Source organism: Macaca thibetana, chromosome 4 (assembly GCF_024542745.1).
Source record: "Macaca thibetana thibetana isolate TM-01 chromosome 4, ASM2454274v1, whole genome shotgun sequence".
NCBI lineage: Eukaryota > Metazoa > Chordata > Mammalia > Primates > Cercopithecidae > Macaca > Macaca thibetana.
The window spans coordinates 112,704,989-112,725,594 of NC_065581.1; the positions used below are offsets into that span (position 1 = coordinate 112,704,989).

Below are 20,606 nucleotides of genomic sequence, written 5' to 3' on the forward strand. Positions count from 1 at the left end.
AGCTGCAGTGAGCTGTGATCGCACCACTGCACTCCAACCTAAGCAGCAGAGCAAAACACTGTCTCAAAAAAAAGAAAGAGGAAAGGAAGAAAGGAAGAAAGAGAAAGAAAGAAAGAAAGAAAGAAAGAAAGAAAGAAAGAAAGAAAGAAAGAAAGAAAGAAAGAAAGAAAGAAAGAAAGAAAGAAAGAAAGAAAGGAAGGAAGGAAGGAAGGAAGGAAGGAAGGAAGGAAGGAAGGAAGGAAGGAAGGAAGGAAGGAAGGAAGGAAGGAAGGAAGGAGAAAGGGAAGGGAAGGAAAGGAACAGAAAAGAAAAGAAAAGAAAAGAAAAGAAAAGAAAAGAAGCTATATATTAAGATATCATTCCCTTGACACTGGAGTCGGGACTACATTTGGAGAGCTCTTTTGATGACTGAGTTTATAAGATAGTTGCTGGATCTAAATCACCCTCAGAGTCCAGCAGACTGGAGATTATCCACCAAGTAATATTTACTGATAGCCTACTCTGGATCAGGCACTGAGCCGACAGTCTAAAAAGGGAAACAGAATTTATCAAACAACCACACTTAGAATTGTATAATTACAAAATGAAATAAATGCAAGGAAGGCAAAAAGGCAGCTAACAAAGGAAAATGACTTCAGATGAAGGAGGTGGAAGGAAAGAGTTCCCTGAAGAAGTAATGAATTTTTTTTCTTTATAAGATGGAGTTTCACTCTTGTTGCCCAGGCTAGAGTGCAATGGCACGATCTCGGCTCACTGCAACCTGCAGCTCCCGGATTCAAGTGATTCTCCTGCCTCAGCCTCCCAAATAGCTGAGATTACAGGCGTGCACCACCATGCCCTACTAATTTTGTATTTTTAGTAGAAATGGGGTTTCTCCATGTTGGTCAGGCTGGTCTCGAACTCCCAATCTCAGGTGATCTGCCTGTCTCAGCCTCCCAAAGTGCTGGGATTACAGGCATAAGCCACCATGCCCTGCCAGAAGTGATGATTAAATAAGAATGAAATAGTCAATGGAATAGTCTGGCCAGGTGCAGTGGCTCACATCTGTAATCCCAGCACTTTGGGAAGCCGAGGCAGGCAGATCACAAGGTCAGGAGATCAAGACCAGCCTGGCTAACATGGTGAAATCCTTTCTCTACTAAAAATAAAAATAAAAAAAATAACTGGGTGTGGTGGTGGGCGCCTGTAGTCCCAGCTACTCAGGAGGCTGAGGCAGGAGAATGGTGTGAACCCGGGAGGCAGAGCTTGCAGTGAGCCGAGATCGCACCACTGCACTCCAACCTGGGTGACAGAGCGAGACTCCATCTCAAAAAAAAAAAAAAAAAAAAAAAAAAAGTGAAATAGTCAAGAGGTATTGAAGCAGGAGCTGCCCACATCATTCAAATAGCAAAAAGTCCATGCAAGGGCCCTGTGGCAGGGATCTGGCCCATGCAGGCAAGTATCTGAGAGAAAGCAGCGATGCCTACAGACAAACACACACGAAAACTAGTGGCAGCGGGGTTTGAAAGGCAGCTCTGAGATCATTAATATATTTTGTATTTGGTAGGGCTTTTTTTTCAGAATAACCCTGGCCATTCTTATATATTCATTTTCCCATATGAAATTCAAAATCTTCTTGGAAAATTCCAAAAAATTGTGTTGGTATTGTTATTGGGGTCACATTAATTTTATAAATAAACTATGGACAATTTATATGTTTTAAATGTTGAGTCTTCTAACTAAAATCATTCTTCTCATTTGTTCAAGAAGTCTTATTCTTTTTTCTTTTCTTTTCTTTTCTTTTTCTTTTGAGAGAGTCTCCCTCTCACCCAGTCTGGAGTGCAGTGATGCAATCTCGGCTCACTGCAACTTTCACCTCACTGCAACTTTCGCCTCCCAGGTTCCAACCTCCCAAATAGCTGGGATTACAGGCATATGCCATGACACCTGGCTAATTTTTGTATTTTTAGTAGAGACAGGGTTTCACCATGTTAGCCAGGCTGGTCTCGAACTCCTGACCTCAAGTGATCCACCCACCTTGGCCTCCCAAAGTGCTGTGATTACAGGCGTGAGCCACTGAACCCCGCCAAGAAGTCTTATTCTTATTAGCAATTTAGATTTACTATATTTTGTAGTTTATCTCTAAAAATATTATCTTTTTGTCATCTTGTAAATGGGATCTACTTATTCCTATATATTAAATATGTACCTAAATCTTTTTTATGTTTCTTATTGTTTGGAATTGTTTTCAATTGATTCTCCTGGGTTTTGCACTGTAAACACACAAACCATTTGTAAATAATGAAAATTTCACCTCCTTCTTTCCAATTTTCATATTTCTATTCCTTTTCTTGACTAATTGCATTGGTTAATAACCCCAGAACATTTGATATGGTCTGGATGTGTCCCCACTCAAATCTCATGTCCCCACTCAAATCTCATCTTGAATTGTTCCCATAATCACACATGTCATGGGAGGGATTCAGCAGGAGGTAATTGAATCATGAGGGGGGCAGTTACCCCTGTACTCGTGATAGTGAGTTCCCACAAGATCTGATGGTTTTATAAGCAACTTATCCTTTTGCTCAGCACTTCTTGCTGCTGCCACGTGAAGAAGGATGTGTTTGCTTCCTCTTCTGCCATGATTGTAAGTTTCCTGGGGCCTCCCCAGCCATGCTGAACTGTGAGTCAAATAAACCTCTTTCCTTTATAAACTACCCAGTCTCAGGTATGATTTTATTAACAGCATAAGAACTAATACCACATTGTTAAACATTAATAGTAATAATGGACATTTTGTCTTGTTCCTAACTTTCATAGGAGTGTATTTGGGTTTTCCCCCTAAGCATTATGGTAGATTTAAGCCTTGACATCCTGGGTTCAGGTGATCCTTCTGCCTCAGTCCCTCGAGTAGCTAGGACTACAAGCATGTGCCACCACACCTGGCTAACTTTTTGTATTTTTGGTAGAGACAGGGTTTCACCATGTTGGCCATGCTGGTCTTGAACTCCTGGCCTCAAGTGATCTGCCCGCCATGGCCTCTCAAAGTGCTGGGATTACAGGTGTGAGCCACCATGCCTGGCCTTATTTTATTTTTTATATTCAGTGCTTTAAGTCTATCTTAAATTTATTTGGTTTATAATGTGTAAGTACAGTTCTAAGCTTTCTTTTTCTAATCCCATTCATGAAGCCTCCACCCTTATAACATAATCATCTTCTCCCAAAGGTCCCACCTCCTAATACCGTCTTCTTGGAGGTAAGGATTTCAGCATATGAATTAGCGGAGCAACACAAACATGAAAGCCATAGCAGACTTTCTAAGCATAAAAGCAATGCAAGAACATTCAAGAAAAAGAGCACAGATGACAACAAAATTTTTAAATGTGTAAGCAGAATTTAAAGTGAAAGAGCAAACTGGAAAAATGTTTCCAGAAATAATACAAAGAGTCAAAACTTTAATATGCAAAGAGCCTACTCACACCAATAAGAAAACCAATGACCTAAGAGAAAACTTCTATAGAAGAATTAACAATTATCCGAGGGGCCATAAATGGCTAATAAAATGAGAAATGTCCCACCTCACTGATCATCAATTAAATACAAATTATAATACCAGTGAGATATCATTTCTGATCTTTGAAACTAGCAACATTTTAAATATATTTAATAATTAAGCATATTGGCCAGGTGCGGTGGCTCACATCTGTGATGCTAGCACTTTGGGAGGCTGAGGCAGGCCGATCATGAGGTCAGGAGTTCAAGACTAGCCTGACCAACATGGTGAAACCCCTAAAATACAAAAATTACAAAAATACAAAATTACAAAAATACAAAATCTACTAAAAATACAAAAATTAGCTGGGCATGGTGGCGCATGCCTGTAATCCTAGCTACTCAGGAGGCTGAGGCAGGAGAATCACTTGAACCCAGGAAGCAGAGGCTGCAGTGAGCCAAGATCATGCCACTGCACTCCAGCCTGGGTGACAGAGTGAGACTTTGTCTCAAAAGTAATAATAATAATGATGATAATAATAATAATTAGGCATATTAAAAGATAGTTCTATAAGAAAGACATACTAATACACTGCTCAAATAAAGATAAACTGGTACAAAATTTCCAGAAAAGTATTTGGCAATATGTATCATTTAAAAAGTTTAAAAGTTGATACGATTTGTCCCAGTGAATTTCTTTCTCATGATCTTATCAAAAGAAATGGAAATATACCCAAAAATTAAACACAAAAATATTCAGAAAGGTACTCTTTAGCAACATTTTCAAAAAATCTGCAATAGCAAATATTTAAAACAATTAGAGTTCAAAAATAAAAGAATGTTAACATAAAGAAAAACAATAATGATACATTCACACAATGAAATTATATTCAGTAATTAAAAATTATATTTTTGGAGAAAAAGGTCATTAGGTCCTGATATATTAATCCTCATAAATGGGTTGATACTGTTATCCTGGGAGTAGGTTAGGTATCACCAGAGTGGCTGTGTCATAAAATCAAGTTCTCTCTCACTCATGCTTTCTGGCCCTTCTACCCTTCCACCATGGGATGACCCTCAAAAGACACCACACCATGCTTTTGGACCTCCCAGTCTCCAGAACTATGAACAGAATAAACTTATTTTCCTCATAAATTACTCAGTCTGTGGTATTCTGTTATAGCAACAGAAAAAGGACTAAGACACTGCCTCTCCACTCTCCAATTATCTCCCTTACAAAAATATTCACCCATGTGCATAGAGATATGTATACAGATGTTCATCATACCATTATTTGTTTTGGGTTTTTGTTTTTGAGGCAGAGTCTCACTCTGTCGCCAGGCTGGAGTGCCGTGGCTCGATGTCACTGCAACCTCCGCCTCCCGGGTTCAAGTGATTCTCCTGCCTCAGCCTTCCGAGTAGCTGAGACTGCAGGCATGCACTACCATGCCCAGCTAATTTTTGTATTTTTAGTAGACACGGGGTTTCACCATGTTGGTCAGGCTGGTCTCAATCTCTTGACCTAGTGATCTTCCTGCCTCAGCCTCCCAAAGTGCTGTGATTACAGGTGTGAGCCACCATGCCCAGGAATACCATTATTTGTAATGGCAGCAAGAAGGATGAGGATGTTGAAACTGCAAATTCCTGTTGACAAAGCAATTATCAAATAAAAGTATTTCTATACTATTGAATCCTATGCAACAGGTAATATGAGATAGATCTCTATGCTTGGGTATGGTAATATCCTTAAGACATCACTGAACAAAAATAAGAAAGTATAAATTCATTGTTTGTTACTGTCTTTCATAAAACACATGCAGAAGGAAAAGTATTGTGTTTTGTCTATAAATATATTTAGAGACAAGAAAAAAAAGAATTTTACAGAATCCCCATCACCTGATAACAGTATTTATCCCTGAGGGTGACATGACAATTGAAGTTGTGGGGAGAGGGGCAGTGATTTGACTTTTTCAATAAGGATATATTTACTCATTATTTGTACAACTAAATATAATATAAAGAAAAGAAAAACACTAGGAAGAAGTGTTAACTATGGTTTTCTTTTGGTTGTAGCATAGACTTTATTATTTTCTTTATTATATACATATGTATACACACACACACACAGACATATATATATATATATATATATATATATATATATTTTTTTTTTTTTTTTTTTTTTTTTGAGATCAGAGTCTCACTCTGTTGTCCTGGCTGGAGTGCAGTGGTGCAATCTTGGCTCACTGCAACCTCCACCTCCTGGATTCAAGCGATTTTCCTGCCTCAGTCTCCCAAGTAGCTGGGACTACAGGCAGGCACCACCACATCTGGCTAATTTTTGTATTTTTAGTAGAGATAGAGTTTCATCATGTTGTCCAGGCTGATCTTGAACTCAACTGATTTACCCACCTCAGCCTCCCAGAGTGCTGGGATTACAAGCGTGAGCCACCACACCCCGCCTATGCTTCTATATTTACAAATCCTTTACAATAACTGTATTGCTTTCACAATTAGAATAAACATTCCCTCTTAAATTTAAAAAAAGGAGACAAGGACAGACTAAAATCACCAATCCTGCTATGCTGTGTCTTTATGAAGAAGGTAATGACAAAGAAACAACCATAGGTAACACAGACTTGAACAGATATGAAGGCTGATATTTCGGGGGTTTTCTCTCTTAATTCAGTCCTCCTGGAGTTCATAAAATTTTCTGAAAATTCTTCAACTTTTCCTGTATCAAACAATCTTCACCTAAAAAATTTTTTTACCCTATTTAAAATGGCAAGATGAAATAAAAACTCATCCGTTTGTTCTCACCTGAGGACAATCTAAGTTATTAGGTACCTCTCAGCTAACCCATGCAGCAATTTTAGATTAGTTTCAGAGAGCCAACCACATATGATTTGATTCTGCTACTGATATTATTATGATAATGATTGAAATTGTCTCACAGGGTGGCTCATAGCCTTTTCAGAATAAAGGATGGTTTCAAAGCTCAATGGCATAAAGCAAAGATAAGCTCATTCATAATTTGGTACACAATGTGCCCAATTATCTGACCTGGGGACAATGTCTTGGGCCAGTCTTGCTACTATGGTATTTAGTTGTCTTATTATCCCACGGACGAAAAAATAAGAAGAAAATCACTGCCTGCCCCTGACACACAAAAGCTCCTAAATCCATTCCATTCTTATCATTCTATCCCATAACCAGCCTCCTCTTTGTCCCAGCATTATCCCATGCTGCAGTGCACAATCATATTACCGTAGGCTCTTCTATTATGGAATGCCTCCTTGTGCCTGTCTCCTCTCCCTCTCCCGCTCTTTCTATTTCTCTCTACCTCTCTTTCTCCCCATGCCCCCACCAAGCTTCCAGTGTAAACAACTCCTTCTAAGAAGCTCTCCCCTACTGTCCATGTTCTTCTCACTACATAAAGTTTCTTTCCTAATTTACAGTGTATACATTAAGTCTTGCAAGTTGCATTTCTCCAATCTAATCATTCAACCTGTCAAATTTTGACTATTTGCCAATTCTCCCCACTTGGGAGGACTTTCCTTGCCCTCCTGGTTTTCTTCCTTCTTCTATCTGCTCTTGGTTTCTGGGGCCCACTAGAGCCTGCAGGGGAGAGTGTGGCAGCTGTGGGACCCAGAAAATTTATCTGAGCATCTATAATTTAGCAGTTGTGGGAAAAGTTTTGGAAGAAGACATTTCTGCATAAAATGAAGTATGGTGAAAAAGCTGATCATATTGTTTTTACATTATTTTCCCATTTCTTTTCTCTTGGGTGTTACTCTTATTCGATTAAAAATCCTTCTAATATGGCTAAGCTCGATAGCTCACACCTGTAATCCCAAAACTTTGGGATGCTGAGGCAGGCGGATCACTTGAGGCCAGGAGTTCATAGCCAGCCTGACCAACATGGCAAAACCCCATTGAAAATGCAAACAAAATTATCTAAGCATGGTGGTGCACACCTGTAGTCCCAGCTACTTGGGAGGCTGAGGCACAAGAATTGCTTGAGCCTGGGAGGTGGAGGTTGTAGTGACAATGATGGTGCCACCACACTCCAGCGTGGGCGACACCGTGTCTCAAAAAAAAAATTCTTCTAATTCAACATCCTTGTTGAAGTGAATGCAGTATTCTAAAATATTCTTAACACTCTTGCTCCCCTGAGTCTTCTTTTCATTGGGTGGGCAGGGGCTGCACTTAGAAAAGCATTCACTCTTCACAAAACAGTCCTGTTATTCCCTCACCTAAAACTCAGGCAATTAAGGCCTAAAAGGGGGATTATATTGCTGGATAGAAAACAAGTAGAAGGCCGGGGGCAGTGACTCACACCTGTAATCCCAGCTACTCAGGAGGCTGAGGCAGGAGAATCGCTTGGATCCAAGAGGTGGAAGTTGCAGTGAGCCAAGATCTCGCCACTGCACTCCAGTCTGGGGACAGAGTGAGACTCTATCTCAAAAAAAAAAAAAAAAAAAAAAAAAAAAAAAACGGCCAAGCAGGGTGGCTCACACCTGTAACCCCAGTACTTTGGGAGACCGAGGCAAGTGGATCACTAGGTCAAGAGATTGAGACCATCCTGGCCAACATGGTGAAACCCCATCTCTACAAAAAATACAAAAGTTAGCTGGGTGTGGTGGCCCGTGCCTGTAGTCCCAGCTACTAGGGAGGCTGACGCAGGAGAATCAGTTGAACGTAGGAGGTGGAAGTGCAGTGAGCCGAGATCATGCCACTGCACTCCAGTCTGGGTGAGAGAGAGAGACTCCATCTCAAAAAAAAAAAGGAGAAAGGAAAGAAAACAAGTATAAGACAGGTGAAAGAAGAAAGAAAGAAAGAGAGAGAGAAAGAGAGAAAGAGAGAGAGAGAGAGAGAGAGAGAGAAAGAGAGAGAGAAAGAGAGAAAGAAAGAGAGAGAGAGAGAGAAAGAGAGAAAGAGAGAAAGAAAGGAAGAAAGGAAGAAAGGAAGAAAGGAAGAAAGGAAGAAAGGAAGAAAGGAAGAAAGAAAGAAAGAAAGAAAGAAAGAAAGAAAAAAGAAAGAAAGAAAGAAAGAAAGAAAGAAAGAAAGAAAGAAAGAAAGAAAGAAAGAAAGGAGGGAGGGAGGGAGGGAAGGAGGGAGGGAGGAAGGGAAAGAGAGAGAAGGAAGGAGGGAGGGAGGGAGGGAAGGAAAGAAGGAAGGAAGGAAGGAAGGAAGGAAGGAAGGAAGGAAGGAAGGAAGGAAGGAAGGACAGACTAGTAGCAGATGTGGAAGCAATGATTGTTTTCTTTGCTGTATAATAAATAAAAACAAATTTAAACTATGCTTAATGGAGGGATGTGTAAAATGTCCCAGCTACTGCAGGAGACACTTTTCTTTGCTGTATAATAAATAGAAACAAATGTAAAGTATTCTTAATGAAGAGATACATAAAATGTCCCAGCCACTGCAGGGGACACTTTGGCACATACCCTGTGACCCATAGTTCTACTTCTAATTTTATATGCATGTGCATGTTCTGTAAGTGTCCATCGATACAGAAATTAGTTAACTATAGTGTCACACGTGTCCATATGAAGAGACCACCAAACAGGCTTTGTGTGAGCAGTAAAGCTTTTTAATCACCTGGGTGCAGGCGGGCTGAGTCTGAAAAGAGAGTCAGCAAAGGCTGGTGGGGTTACCATTAGTTCTTATAGGTTTGGGATAGGCAGTGGAGTTAGGAGCAATTTTTGCAGGCGGAGGTGGATTTTACAAAGTACATTCTCAAGGGTGGGGAAATATTACAAAGTATCTTCTTAAGGGTGGGGGAATATCACAAAGTACATTATCCCAAGGGTGGGGAGGGTGTATTTGTCAAAAGGTCAATTGATCAGTTAGGGGGCAGGGCAGGAACAAATCACAGTGGTGGAATGTCATCAGTTAAGGCAGGACCTGGCTATTTTCACTTCTTTTGTGGTTCTTCAGTTGCTTCAGGCCATCTGGATTTATACCTGCAGGTCACAGGGGATATGATGGCTTAGCTTGGGCTCAGAGGCCTGACATTCCTGTCTTCTTATATTAATAAGAAATACAAAACAAAATAGTGGTGAAGTGTTAGGGCAGCAAAAATTCTAGGGGGTGGTATGGAGAGATAATGGGAGATGTTTCTCAGGGCTGCTTCAAGCAGGATTAGGGGCTGTGTGGGAACCTAGAGTGGGAGAGATTAAACTGAAGAAAGATTTTGGGGTAAGGGGTGATATTGTGGTGTTGTTAGAAGGTGCATTTGTCCTAAAGAATGGTTGGTGATGGCCTGGATGCAGTTTTGTGTAAATTTAGAAACTAAATGGAAGACACAGGTCTGAATAAAAGAAGGAAAAAAACAGGTATTAAAGGACTAAGAATTGGGAGGACCCAGGACATCCAATTAGAGAGCGTCCAAGGGGGTTCAGTGTAATTATTTGCTTGGTTGGCAAGTCTGTGGGCTCTATCCTTGAGGTTTTTTTTAATGTTGTCATATACCAGGCCAGATTGATTTAGGTAAAAACAACACTCTACATTTAAAAATATACAGAGTCCTCCTTTTTCAGCAGTGAGTAAATCGAGGCCTATTCCTGTCTTCTTATATTAATAAGGAAAACAAAAGAAAATAGTGACTACCAATGTTTTTTAGTTTGTCAATAATGATAGAGGGCTTATCACTAATGTGAAGTTGGAATACTCCCATCTGTTTGGCAACATGTGTGGCTGGGTTCTGGAGATAAAGAGTAAAGGATCATTTGGATGGTGGAAGGTTACCTAAAGAGATTCCAGTAGGCTGTTGTTGGGAGATGCATAAAGGAGCGGCAACAGGGATAGTTGTTTCTGTGGTTAGGGGTCCAAATATGGGGGAGCGGTGGAATTGACATATAAGGAGGAAGGTGCTGTAAGTAGATGCGGAGAAGTATGGCAGCTTGTTGGTGTGAAATGTCTAGGGAGTTCTCATCAAATCTGTCTAGAAAGTAAAGAAGTTCCTCAGGTGGGTAAAGATGAGGGCTATTAAAGGAGGTTCGGAGGTGCAGGGAAATGGGAGAGGTAGCCCAGTCGGCCTGTAGAGCGGGGATGGCTGTGTAAGAACAGGGAGAAACGAAAATGCATAGCCAACAATTCTTTGCTAGAGAAGGATTGGAGGCAGTGAGGAGAGAGTGGGTGAGATTGAAAGTATGCTGGAGGTAACTAGGGAGAGGTAGAGAGAGACTGGAGAATGGGGGCAAAGATAACAGTGAGTAGAAAAGTAAAAAAAAGGACTTCATCAGGATGGAAGAATTGGAGTGTACCTTGCCACTGAAGATCTTCTACCCACTTCAAGAGAGACTTAAGGGTGGTGGTTTGAGGTAAAACCAGGAGATATCAGTTATGATGGTTTGGACTAAAAGTGTAAACTGGCAGTGTAAACAAGGGCAGGACATTTACAAGTAGCTGAGAATGGTGAATAGGAGATGGAACACTGAGAAGTGATTTCCTTGAGGACAGATTTCCAAGATGCAAAGGAAATGAGAGGTTCTAAGAGGCAGGCTAGCAGCTTGTAACCTACATGGAAGAGGTTATGAAATGACAACAGACTAGAATGAGCCTGTGAGGCTGGAAGGAGATATTTTCCTAGGTCCAATAACCATTTGCCTTGTGTGGGAAGAGATTGATAGGTGGAAGTTTCAGTGGGAGAGTAGGTGGGAATGACAGATGAGAACAAGAAAAACTGGCCATGAGGGACAGAAGTTGGACTGCTAACTGCTTCTTTAGCTACCTTATCAGTATAAGCGTTGCCCTGAGCAATGGGATCTGATGCCTTTTGATGGCCCTTGCAGTGAATGACTCCAGCTTCCTTTGGAAGTAAAGCAGCCTTGAGAAGAGTTTTTATTAAAGAGGCATTAATGATGGAGGACATTTGCATAGTGAGGAAATCTCTTTCAGCCCATATAACAACATGGTGGTGCAGGATATGGAAAGCATATTTAGAGTCAGTATAAATATTGACACGTAGTCCCTTTGCAAGAGTGAGGGCCCGAGTTAAGGCAGTGAGTCTGGCTTGCTGAAAGGTAGTGGAGGGGGGCAGAGCGGCAACCTCAATGATAGATTCGGAAGATACTATAACACAGCCTGCCTTTGCTGGTGAGTGGCAATTAGGCATGGTGGAACTGCCATCGATAAACAAAGTGTGATCAGGGTGAGGAACAGGAAAGAAGGAAATGTGGGGAAATGGAGTGAATGTCAGGTGGATCAGAGAGATACGGTCATGGAGGTCAGTTGTGGTATCCGGAATAATGTGAGAGGCCAGACTGAAGTCTGGACCAGGAACAACGGTAATTGTGGGAGACTCACCAAAGGGTGAATATAGCTGAGCCAGGAAGTAGAAAGTACATGCATCAGGTGTGAAGAAGAAAATGGATTTTGGAAGTTATGAGAACTGTAGAGGTTGAGTTGAGCATAGTTTGTGATTTTGAGGGCCTCTAAAGTCTTAAAGCAGCGGTAGCCGCCACATGGAGGCATGAAGGCCAGCTTAAAACAGCAAGGTCAAGTTGTTTGGACAGAAAGGCTACAGGGCATGGTCCTGGGTTTTGTGTAAGAATTCCAACCACACAGCCCTGTACTTTGGCTGCGTGTAATGAAAAGGGTTGGGATGAGTCAGGGAGAGCTAGTGTGGGAGCAGCTTCTGGGGCTGTTTTTAAGGAATGGAAAGAGGAGTGGAGAAAGGATTTAGGATCTATGGGGTCAGCTACATTTCCTTTTATGAGTTTATATAATGGTTTAGTCAGGATGGCAAAATCAGGTAACCAAAGGAGAAGGTACCTAACCATGCCTAGGAAGGAAAGGAGTTGTTGTTTTGTAGAAGGGGTTAGGATTTGGGGGATTAGCTGGACATGATCAGCAGAGAGAGCACGTGTGTTTTTATGAAGAATTATGCTGAGATAGGTAACGGATGAGGAAGAAATTTGGGCTTTGGAGGGGGATATGCGATATCCCTTTGAGAACAGATGTTGGAGGAGCAGGAGGGTGTCCTGTTGGGAAGATTCATAAGAGGGGCTGCAGATAAGGTGAAGATCCTGAACCAACCTGTAACATTTGTCCAGTTTCTGAACAGGTAGGATGGGGAAGTTGTAAGGAGAATTTGTAGGCTTTAAAAGGTCACGCTGTAACAGGCGAGTGATAACAAGCTTCAGTCCCCTTAAAGCCTGTTGTGGGATGGGATACTGGCATTGAGCCAGGTAAGGGTGATTAGACTTTAATGGGATGGTAAGGGGTGCATGATCGTCACCAAGGAGGGAGTAGAGGTATCTTATACTGTGGATTAAGGTAGGGAGACACAAGGGGAGGATGTGAAGGAGGCTTTGAACTGGGGAAAAGGGCAGCAATGAGGTGTGGCTGTAGCCTAGGAATAGTCAGGGAAGCAGATAATTTAGTTAAAATGTCTCAACCTAATAAGGGAGCTGGGCAGATGTGGATAACTAAAAAAGGAGAGTATAAAAGAATATTGTCTAAGTTGGCACCAGAGTTGGGGAGTTTTTTTTTTTTTTTTTTTTTTTTTGTTTGTTTGTTTTTTGTTTTGTTTTTTGAGACGGAGTCTCGGTCTGTCACCCAGGCTGGAGTGCAGTGTCGCGATCTCGGCTCACTGCAAGCTCCGCCTCCTGGGTTTACGCCATTCTCCTGCCTCAGCCTCCTGAGTAGCTGGGACTACAGGCGCCCGCCACCGCGCCCAGCTAATTTTTTGTATTTTTAGTAGAGACGGGGTTTCACCGTGGTCTCGATCTCCTGACCTTGTGATCCGCCCACCTCGGCCTCCCAAAGTGCTGGGATTACAGGCGTGAGCCACCGCGCCCGGCGAGTTGGGGAGTTTTAAGAGGTTTAGAAGCCCGGCCGTCAACACCCACAGCAGTTATGGGAACAAGGGAAACAGGCCCTTGAAAAGAAGGTAATGTGGAGTGGGTAGCCTCCCTATTGATTAAGAATGGGACGGACTTACCCTCCACTGTAAGAGTTACCCAAAGTGTCTTTGATGGTCCAGGAGGCTTCTGAGGTGATCGTGCAGTGTCAGTCTTCAGCCACAGAGCCGAGAAGATCTGGGAAGGAGTCAGTCAGAGAGCCTTGGGCCAGAGTTCCAGGGGCTCTGGGAATGGCTGCCAAGTGAGTTGGACAGTCCAATTTCCAGTGGGGTCCCACACAGATAGGACATGGCTTAGGAGGAATCCAAGGCTGTGGGCATTCCTTGCCCAGTGACCAGATTTCTAGCACTTGAAGCAAGATCCTGAGGGAGGAGGTCCTGGAGAAATACCTGGCCACTGCGGTTTAGGTGTTTTGAAGTTCTTGTGTGCTGGAGATGTGGCTGGGGTTTCTCTCACAGTGGAGGCAAGTAATTGCAACTCAGAAATATGTGGCCACTTGGCTGCCTCTACTCTATTATTGTACAGCTTGAAGGTGAGGTTAATTAAGTCCTGTTGTGGGGTTTGAGGGCCGGAGTCTAATTTTTGGAGCTTTTTCTAATGTTGGGAATGGGTTGGGTAATAAAATGCATATTGAGAATAAGACGGCCTTCTGGCCCCTCTGGGTCTAGGGCAGTAAAGTGTCCAAGGGTTGTTGCCAAACAGGCCATGAACTGGGCTGGGGTTTTATATTTGATGAAAAAGAGCCTAAATGCTAACAGATTTGGGAGAGGTCAGATAAAGAAAAAGGAGCACTAACCTTGTCTGTGCCTTTAGCTCCAGCCACCTTTTAAAAAAGAAATTGTTGGACAGGTTGGGGAGGGCTAGTCGCAGAACAAAACTGTAAGCTGGACCAGGTGTGGATTATAGGGTTGGGGAGCAGAGGCTGAGGAAAAATTGGGACCTGGCTTGGCCTGGTAAGGAGCAGCCTGGGGAGGAGGGGAGAAGTTAGATGGGTCCATAGAAAAGGAGGTTTCAAAGGACTCAAGAGTTTGGGGTGGAGACTGACAGAACAGACAGGAGAGAAAGAAGAAAGATTTGGGATGAGTCGCACTGGGAGCAGAGACAAGGGAGGGACCAATGTGTAAAAGAATGCCTGGACGTCAGGCACCTCAGACCATTTGCCCATTTTTCGACAAAAATAATCTATATTTTGTAGGATGGAGAAGTTGAAAGTGCCGTTTTCTGGCTATTTGAAACTATTGTCGAGTTTGTATTGGGGCCAAGCAGCATTGCAGAAGAAAATATGGCATTCAGGTTTTAGGTCAGGTGTGAGTTGAAGAGGTTTTAAGTTCTTGAGAAACAAGCTAAGGGAGAAGGGGGAATGGAGGGTGGAAGTTGGAGACACGGAGAAGGGGGTGGTGAGCCGCCCTGGGCTGTAAATGCGGGTGATCATCCAAAGCAGGCATCCCCGCAATTGACTTGCCACCAAGGGAATGTGGGTGAATGACCAAGGCAGGCGTCCCCGCAGTGATCAGACACCAATGGAATGTGGGTGAATAATCAGACAGGCTTCCCCGTGGTGATCAGACCCCAGTGGAATGTGGTGAATAATCAGTCAGGATTCCCCGTGGTGATCAGATACAAATGGAATGTGGGTGAATAATCAGGCAGGTGTCCCTGCAGTGATTAAACACCAAGGGAAGGCTGTCTTCCTGAGTCCGTGACTGGCACCAAAGTTTTGGGTCCACAGATAAAATGTGTCTCCTTTGTCTCTACTAGAGAGGATAAAGAACTAGAACTGGAAGGACAGAGAGACTGAAAGGTAGCGAGAGAGGCTGGAGAAGAGAGTGAAAAGACTGCTTACCTGATTTGAAATTGGTGAGTTGTTCCTTGGGCTGATGGTCTGAGGACCCGAGGTTGTACGTGGATCTCCTCACAGAGTGAGGGCGAGGACAGGGGACTGGCCTCCCGAAGGAGTTTCCCTGTCCTGGATCTTCGGGACCAAAATGTCACACATGTCCGTATGAAGAGACCACCAAACAGGCTTTGTGTGAGCAATAAAGCTTTTTAATCACCTGGGTGCAGGCAGGCTGAGTCCCAAAAGGGAGTCAGCAAAGGGTGGTGGGATTATCATTAGTTCTTATAGGTTTGGGATAGGCGATGGAGTTAGCAGCAATTTTTGCAGGCGGGGGTGGATCTTACAAAGTACATTCTCAAGGGCAGGGAAATATTACAGACTACCTTCTTAAGGGTGGGGTATTATCACAAAGTACATTATCTCAAGGGCAGGGAGGGTGTATTGTCATAAGGTCAATTGATTGGTTAGTGCAGGGCAGGCACAAATCTCAATGGTGGAATGTCATCAGTTAAGGCAGAACCTGGCTATTTTCACTTCTTTTGTGGTTCTTCAGTTGTTCAGGCCATCTGGATGTATACGTGCAGGTCACAGGGGATATGATGGCTTAGCTTGGGCTCAGAGGCCTGACATATATAGTACATTCATAAATGGGAAACTCCAAAGCAGTTAAAAGAATCAGACTAAATCCATTTGGATCTATTTGGAGATAAATAGATCACAAAAACATACTGTTTTTTAGATAAAGTAAATTAGAGAACAAAACTAACAGTTTGATACCATATATGTCTTAAAAGTACATACCAAACAAAATATTTGTATAGGCACAATGAAATGAAATGAAAAAAAGTATTTGTAATGGTCTGAAGGACACTCACCAAACTTATATCATAATGACCTCTGAACAATGGGAGAAGATGATCAAGATTAGAGGTGGTTGTCAAAGGAAAGTGTAGCTTCATTTTTAATGTTCCAATTTTTAAAGAAAAAGTGACTATAATTTTAGTATTAAAATCAATTTCTTAATTAAGTAAAAGACAACTGAAAGCATGTTTTAAAAGTCCAATTTATTAGGTTTTCAGTTTTACATCCTAATATTCATACACTGCAGGCTTCAAGAATCTGAAAGCTGCTTATGAATTCATAAAGAATTCACATTCAGCCAATAAATGGCCACAGAGGCCACAGGAAATCCTGAACTTGGACCCCAGCATGGTCAAAGTAGAAGTCAAAAGGAGAATCAGAATACCAGCTGAGAGAGAAGAAAGGAAGAAACGAGTCAGGCAGACAGTTAGGATGGGTCTTCGGATGAATTCTTGCAAACTGAAGAGCAGCCTGCAGGCACAGATAAGGGAACTTGCACAGGGGGGCTTGCCCAGCCATGACCGCAATGGAAAATTCCATCCCCTAACACATGCACAGTAAGGAGAACAAAGTAATATCGAGTAACTTAAGCTAAGGGCCTGCATGTGTACTAGGAGGTCAGGGTGGAGCTACCAGAAATTTACACCTTATGCAAATGAGATTCCCAGCCCTCATCAGTTTCTTATAAAAGCCTTTGCATTAAACTGTGAAAACCACCAACCCTCTTCTGGGTCCCCTCTCCCCAGCAGAGAGCTTTCTCCTTTCGCTCATTAAACTTTCGCTCCAACCTCACCCTTTAATTCTCTTGGTCCTGAGACAAAGTACTCCAGATAATAACTCACACAAAGAGTCTGCTGCATTGTGGTGCATTGGCCAGATAACACAGCAGTGTTTGGTAACACAGCAGTGTTTGCAAAGCTTTTGTTGTGCAAGTACACATTTTGACTACATTTGGGACAGGAAATTCATTGTTAAAATAAATGGAATATAAACAGTGTTCTGGCCAAAATATTAAGTGTCTTCAAGGACTAAAACAATAATTCAATGATTTTTTTGTTTTCTTTTTTTAGACAGAGTCTCAGTCTGTCACCCAGGCTGTAGTGCAATGGCACAATCTCGGCTCACTGCAACCTCCACCTCCTGGGTTCAAGAGATTTTCCTGCCTCAGCATCCCAAGTAGCTGGGATTACAGGTATGCACTACCACGCCTGGCTAATTTTTGTTATTTTTAGTAGAGACAGGGTTTCACCATATCGGCCAGGCTGGACTCAAACTCCTGACCTCAAGTGATCCACCCGCCTCAGCCTCCCAAATGCAGGGATTACAGGCGTGAGTCACCGTGCCTGGCCGCCAAGAATTCAATGATTTTTTAATGCTTTTATTAACTGGAAAACCATCTCCAATTAGCAAAGGACAAGCCAGAGAGAGAAAATTAAATAGCTTCTGTGTTGCACTAAATCCTTGCTTTATTTTCCAAGGTGTCCTTAGCTCTGCCTGAAGAAGGCTCAATAAAAATAATGCTGCTTCATCATTTGTAGGACCCATTTCTTCTGTTAGACAGAATCCATAGCATCCAACTGTACAAACCCCTGAGAGCAACAGAGCCTCCACAGTGGCCCATTTTGTAAACACATGAGAAGAAAGTAGGAAATGTTAGCAGTATGTGATCTCCGCATGTCTCACATTAGCAGAAATCAACCTTCCTTTAACAATTCTACTGTTACCGGAGGGGGATCCCATTTCAGACCCCAAGAGAGGGTTCTTGGATCTCGTGCAAGAAAGAATTCAGGGCAAGTCCACAGGGTAAGGTAAAAGCAAGTTTATTAAGAAAGTAAAGGAATAAAAGAATGGCTACTCTATAGACAGAGCAGATAGAGCAGGGCACTCTCGAAAGCAAGAGGAGGAACGCGCACACCTTAGGTACGATGCTTGTTTATATGTAAGATTGTTATATATAAAGTTTTGGTGCCGCAAAGGAATATCACTCAAATATAAAATTTTCTTTTTAATTCTCAGCAAGGCAAGGTACTTCTATAGAAGGGTGCGCCCTTACAGATGGAGCAACGGTGAGCGCACACTTGGACAAGGGAGGGGAAGGGGTTCTTATCCCTGACACACGTGGCCCCTGACGCTGTGTAGTTCCCCTATTGGCTAGGGTTAGACTGCAAGGGCTAAACTAATTCAGATTGGCCAATTTAAAGAGAATGACAGAGTGAGTGCTTTGGCAGGAGTCAGGGCAGAGGAGGTAGCAGGTAATCGGAATGAGTTAGGGGGGAGCAGGTGATCAAAAGGAGTTAGGGTTGAGCAGGTGATCCGAATGAGTCAGGGTGGAGTAGGTAATCGGAATGAGTCAGGGTGGAGTAGGTAATCAAAAAAGATTGCTTTACAAGGAAGTTAAGTTTAAAAGTAGACAAAGAATTGAACATACTGACATATTAATTCTTTGAAAAGAAATTTAGAACTCATATCTAACAAGATACAATGCTTGTTTATAGGTAAGATAACAAAGCAAAAAACATGAGGAAGATGTTGTCTACAAGGCCTTGCAACAAAGGATTGTTAATCTTTGTGTAACTACTGTATTCTGCAAGAATCTGTATTATTATCTTTAAAGCAAAACTTATTTTTTTTTGACATGGAGTTTTGCTCTTCTCACTCAGGCTGGAGTGCAATGGCACAACTCGGCTCACTGCAACCTCCACCTCCCAGGTTCAGGCCATTCTCCTGCCTCAGCCTCCCGAGTAGCTGGGATTACAGGCACATGCCAACATGCCCAACAAATTTTTTTTGTATTTTTATTAGAGACAGGGTTTCACCACGTTGGCCAGGCTGATCTCGAACTCCTGACCTCAGGTGATCCATCCACCTCGGCCTCCAAACTTCTGGGATTATAGGTGTGAGCCACCACACCCGGCCTGAAACTTAACTCTTAAACTAAGAATGCTTTTGTTCTTAAGACAGTGGGTCATCAGGACATTTCCTTGGTCTGTTATTTCCTGGGTCAGTTAAGTCCTGGGTTTGTTCAAAAAATATTATTCACTTGTTCCCTTAACTGTAAATATCCTGTTAACTAAGAATGCCTAACCTCCTAGGAATATGGCCCAGTAGGTCTCAGCCTCATTTTACCCAGCCCCTATCCAAGACAGAGTTACTTTGATTTGAATGCCTCTGATACTTGCAATGAGACAATGATCCACAATTAGATTTTTATAATTTTTTTCACAATTTTGTTTTCCAAAAAATAGATTACAAATCTTATACTGTAGTGCTTAGCAACCCTCATTACTTATCACGAGGATGACAAGAGTGTCCCCAACACTCTTTTTAGGACAGGTATAGGTAGACTCCAGTTTAGGATCCCATCCTTTCAAAAGATGGAACCCACTGTCTCCTTTATAACCAGAGTTCACCCTCAATTTAATAAAGAGAGTAGCAGGAGGCAGCTGGGGAAGATAAGAAGGAATCAGAGGCCAATGAACAAAATCAGCAAATGAACAGCATACACACCTCCATAGTAATCCTCTCGTTCTTCTAATATTTACAACTTAAAACTCTTCTCAAGCCATTTTTGTAACCACCCAATGGGTTCACCTTGCCTGCTGCCTAGACAGAGCTGATTTATCAAGACAGGGGAATTGCAATAGAGAAAGAGTTAATTCACGCAGAGCTGGCTGTGCAGGAGATCGGAGTTTTATTATTACTCAAATCAGTCTCCCCAAGCTGATTTGAGTAATCAGTTTTTAAGGATAACTTGGTGGCTAGGGGGAAGCCAGTGAGCCAGGAGTGCTGACTGGTGAAGAAGGAGATGAAATCATGGGAAGTTGAAGTTGTCCTCTTGTGCCGAGTCAGTTTCTAGCTGGGGGCCACAAGATCAGATGAGCCAGTTTATTGATCTGGGTCATGCCAGCTGATCCATCAAGTGCGGGTCTGCAAAATATCTCAAGCATGGATCTTAGGAGCAGTTTAGGGAGGGTCAGAGTCTTGTAGCCTCCAGCTGCAATGACTCCTTAACCATAATTTCTAATCTTTTGGCTAATGTCTTAGTACTACAAAGGCAATCTAGTCCCCAGGCAAGAAGGAGGTTTGTTTTGGGAAAGAGCTGTTATCGTCTTTGTTTTAAACTATAAACTAAGTTCTTCCCAAAATTAGTTCAGCCTACGCCCAGGAAAGAACAAGGACAGCTTAAAAGTTACAATCAAGATGGAATCGGTTAGATTAGATCTCTTTCATTGTCTCAGTCATAATTTTGCAAAGGCGGTTTCATTATTTGTCTGCCCAGGGTCCCGTGTCTGTACATCTTTGCCGATCACAGCTCCCACTGACCATATTTCTCTGACCGTATTTCTCTCTGTCAGCTCTCCTCTCACAGCAACCCCTGTTTCTCCCTCCTGGCACTTAGCATAAGGGGAAGGAATAAGCTGTGTGTTTAATTTTTAATAAGTAATCAATGTCTTCCTCCCTCCCCTACTCAGGACCTCACAATGTAAACATGCAATCCTTATTTGTAGAACTAAGTGAATGAATGTGTCAGAGGCATTGGAACCAGAGTGGTTCCATCTTGAATA

The 20,606-nt window shown here is 42.3% G+C and overlaps 1 protein-coding gene across 1 annotated transcript in view; it reads left to right on the top strand.

The window, feature by feature from the left end:
- Positions 1 to 20,606, top strand: part of RMND1 (required for meiotic nuclear division 1 homolog) — a 156,398-nt gene that overhangs the window by 18,023 nt on the left and 117,769 nt on the right. The gene's annotated exons all lie outside the window — the stretch shown is intronic.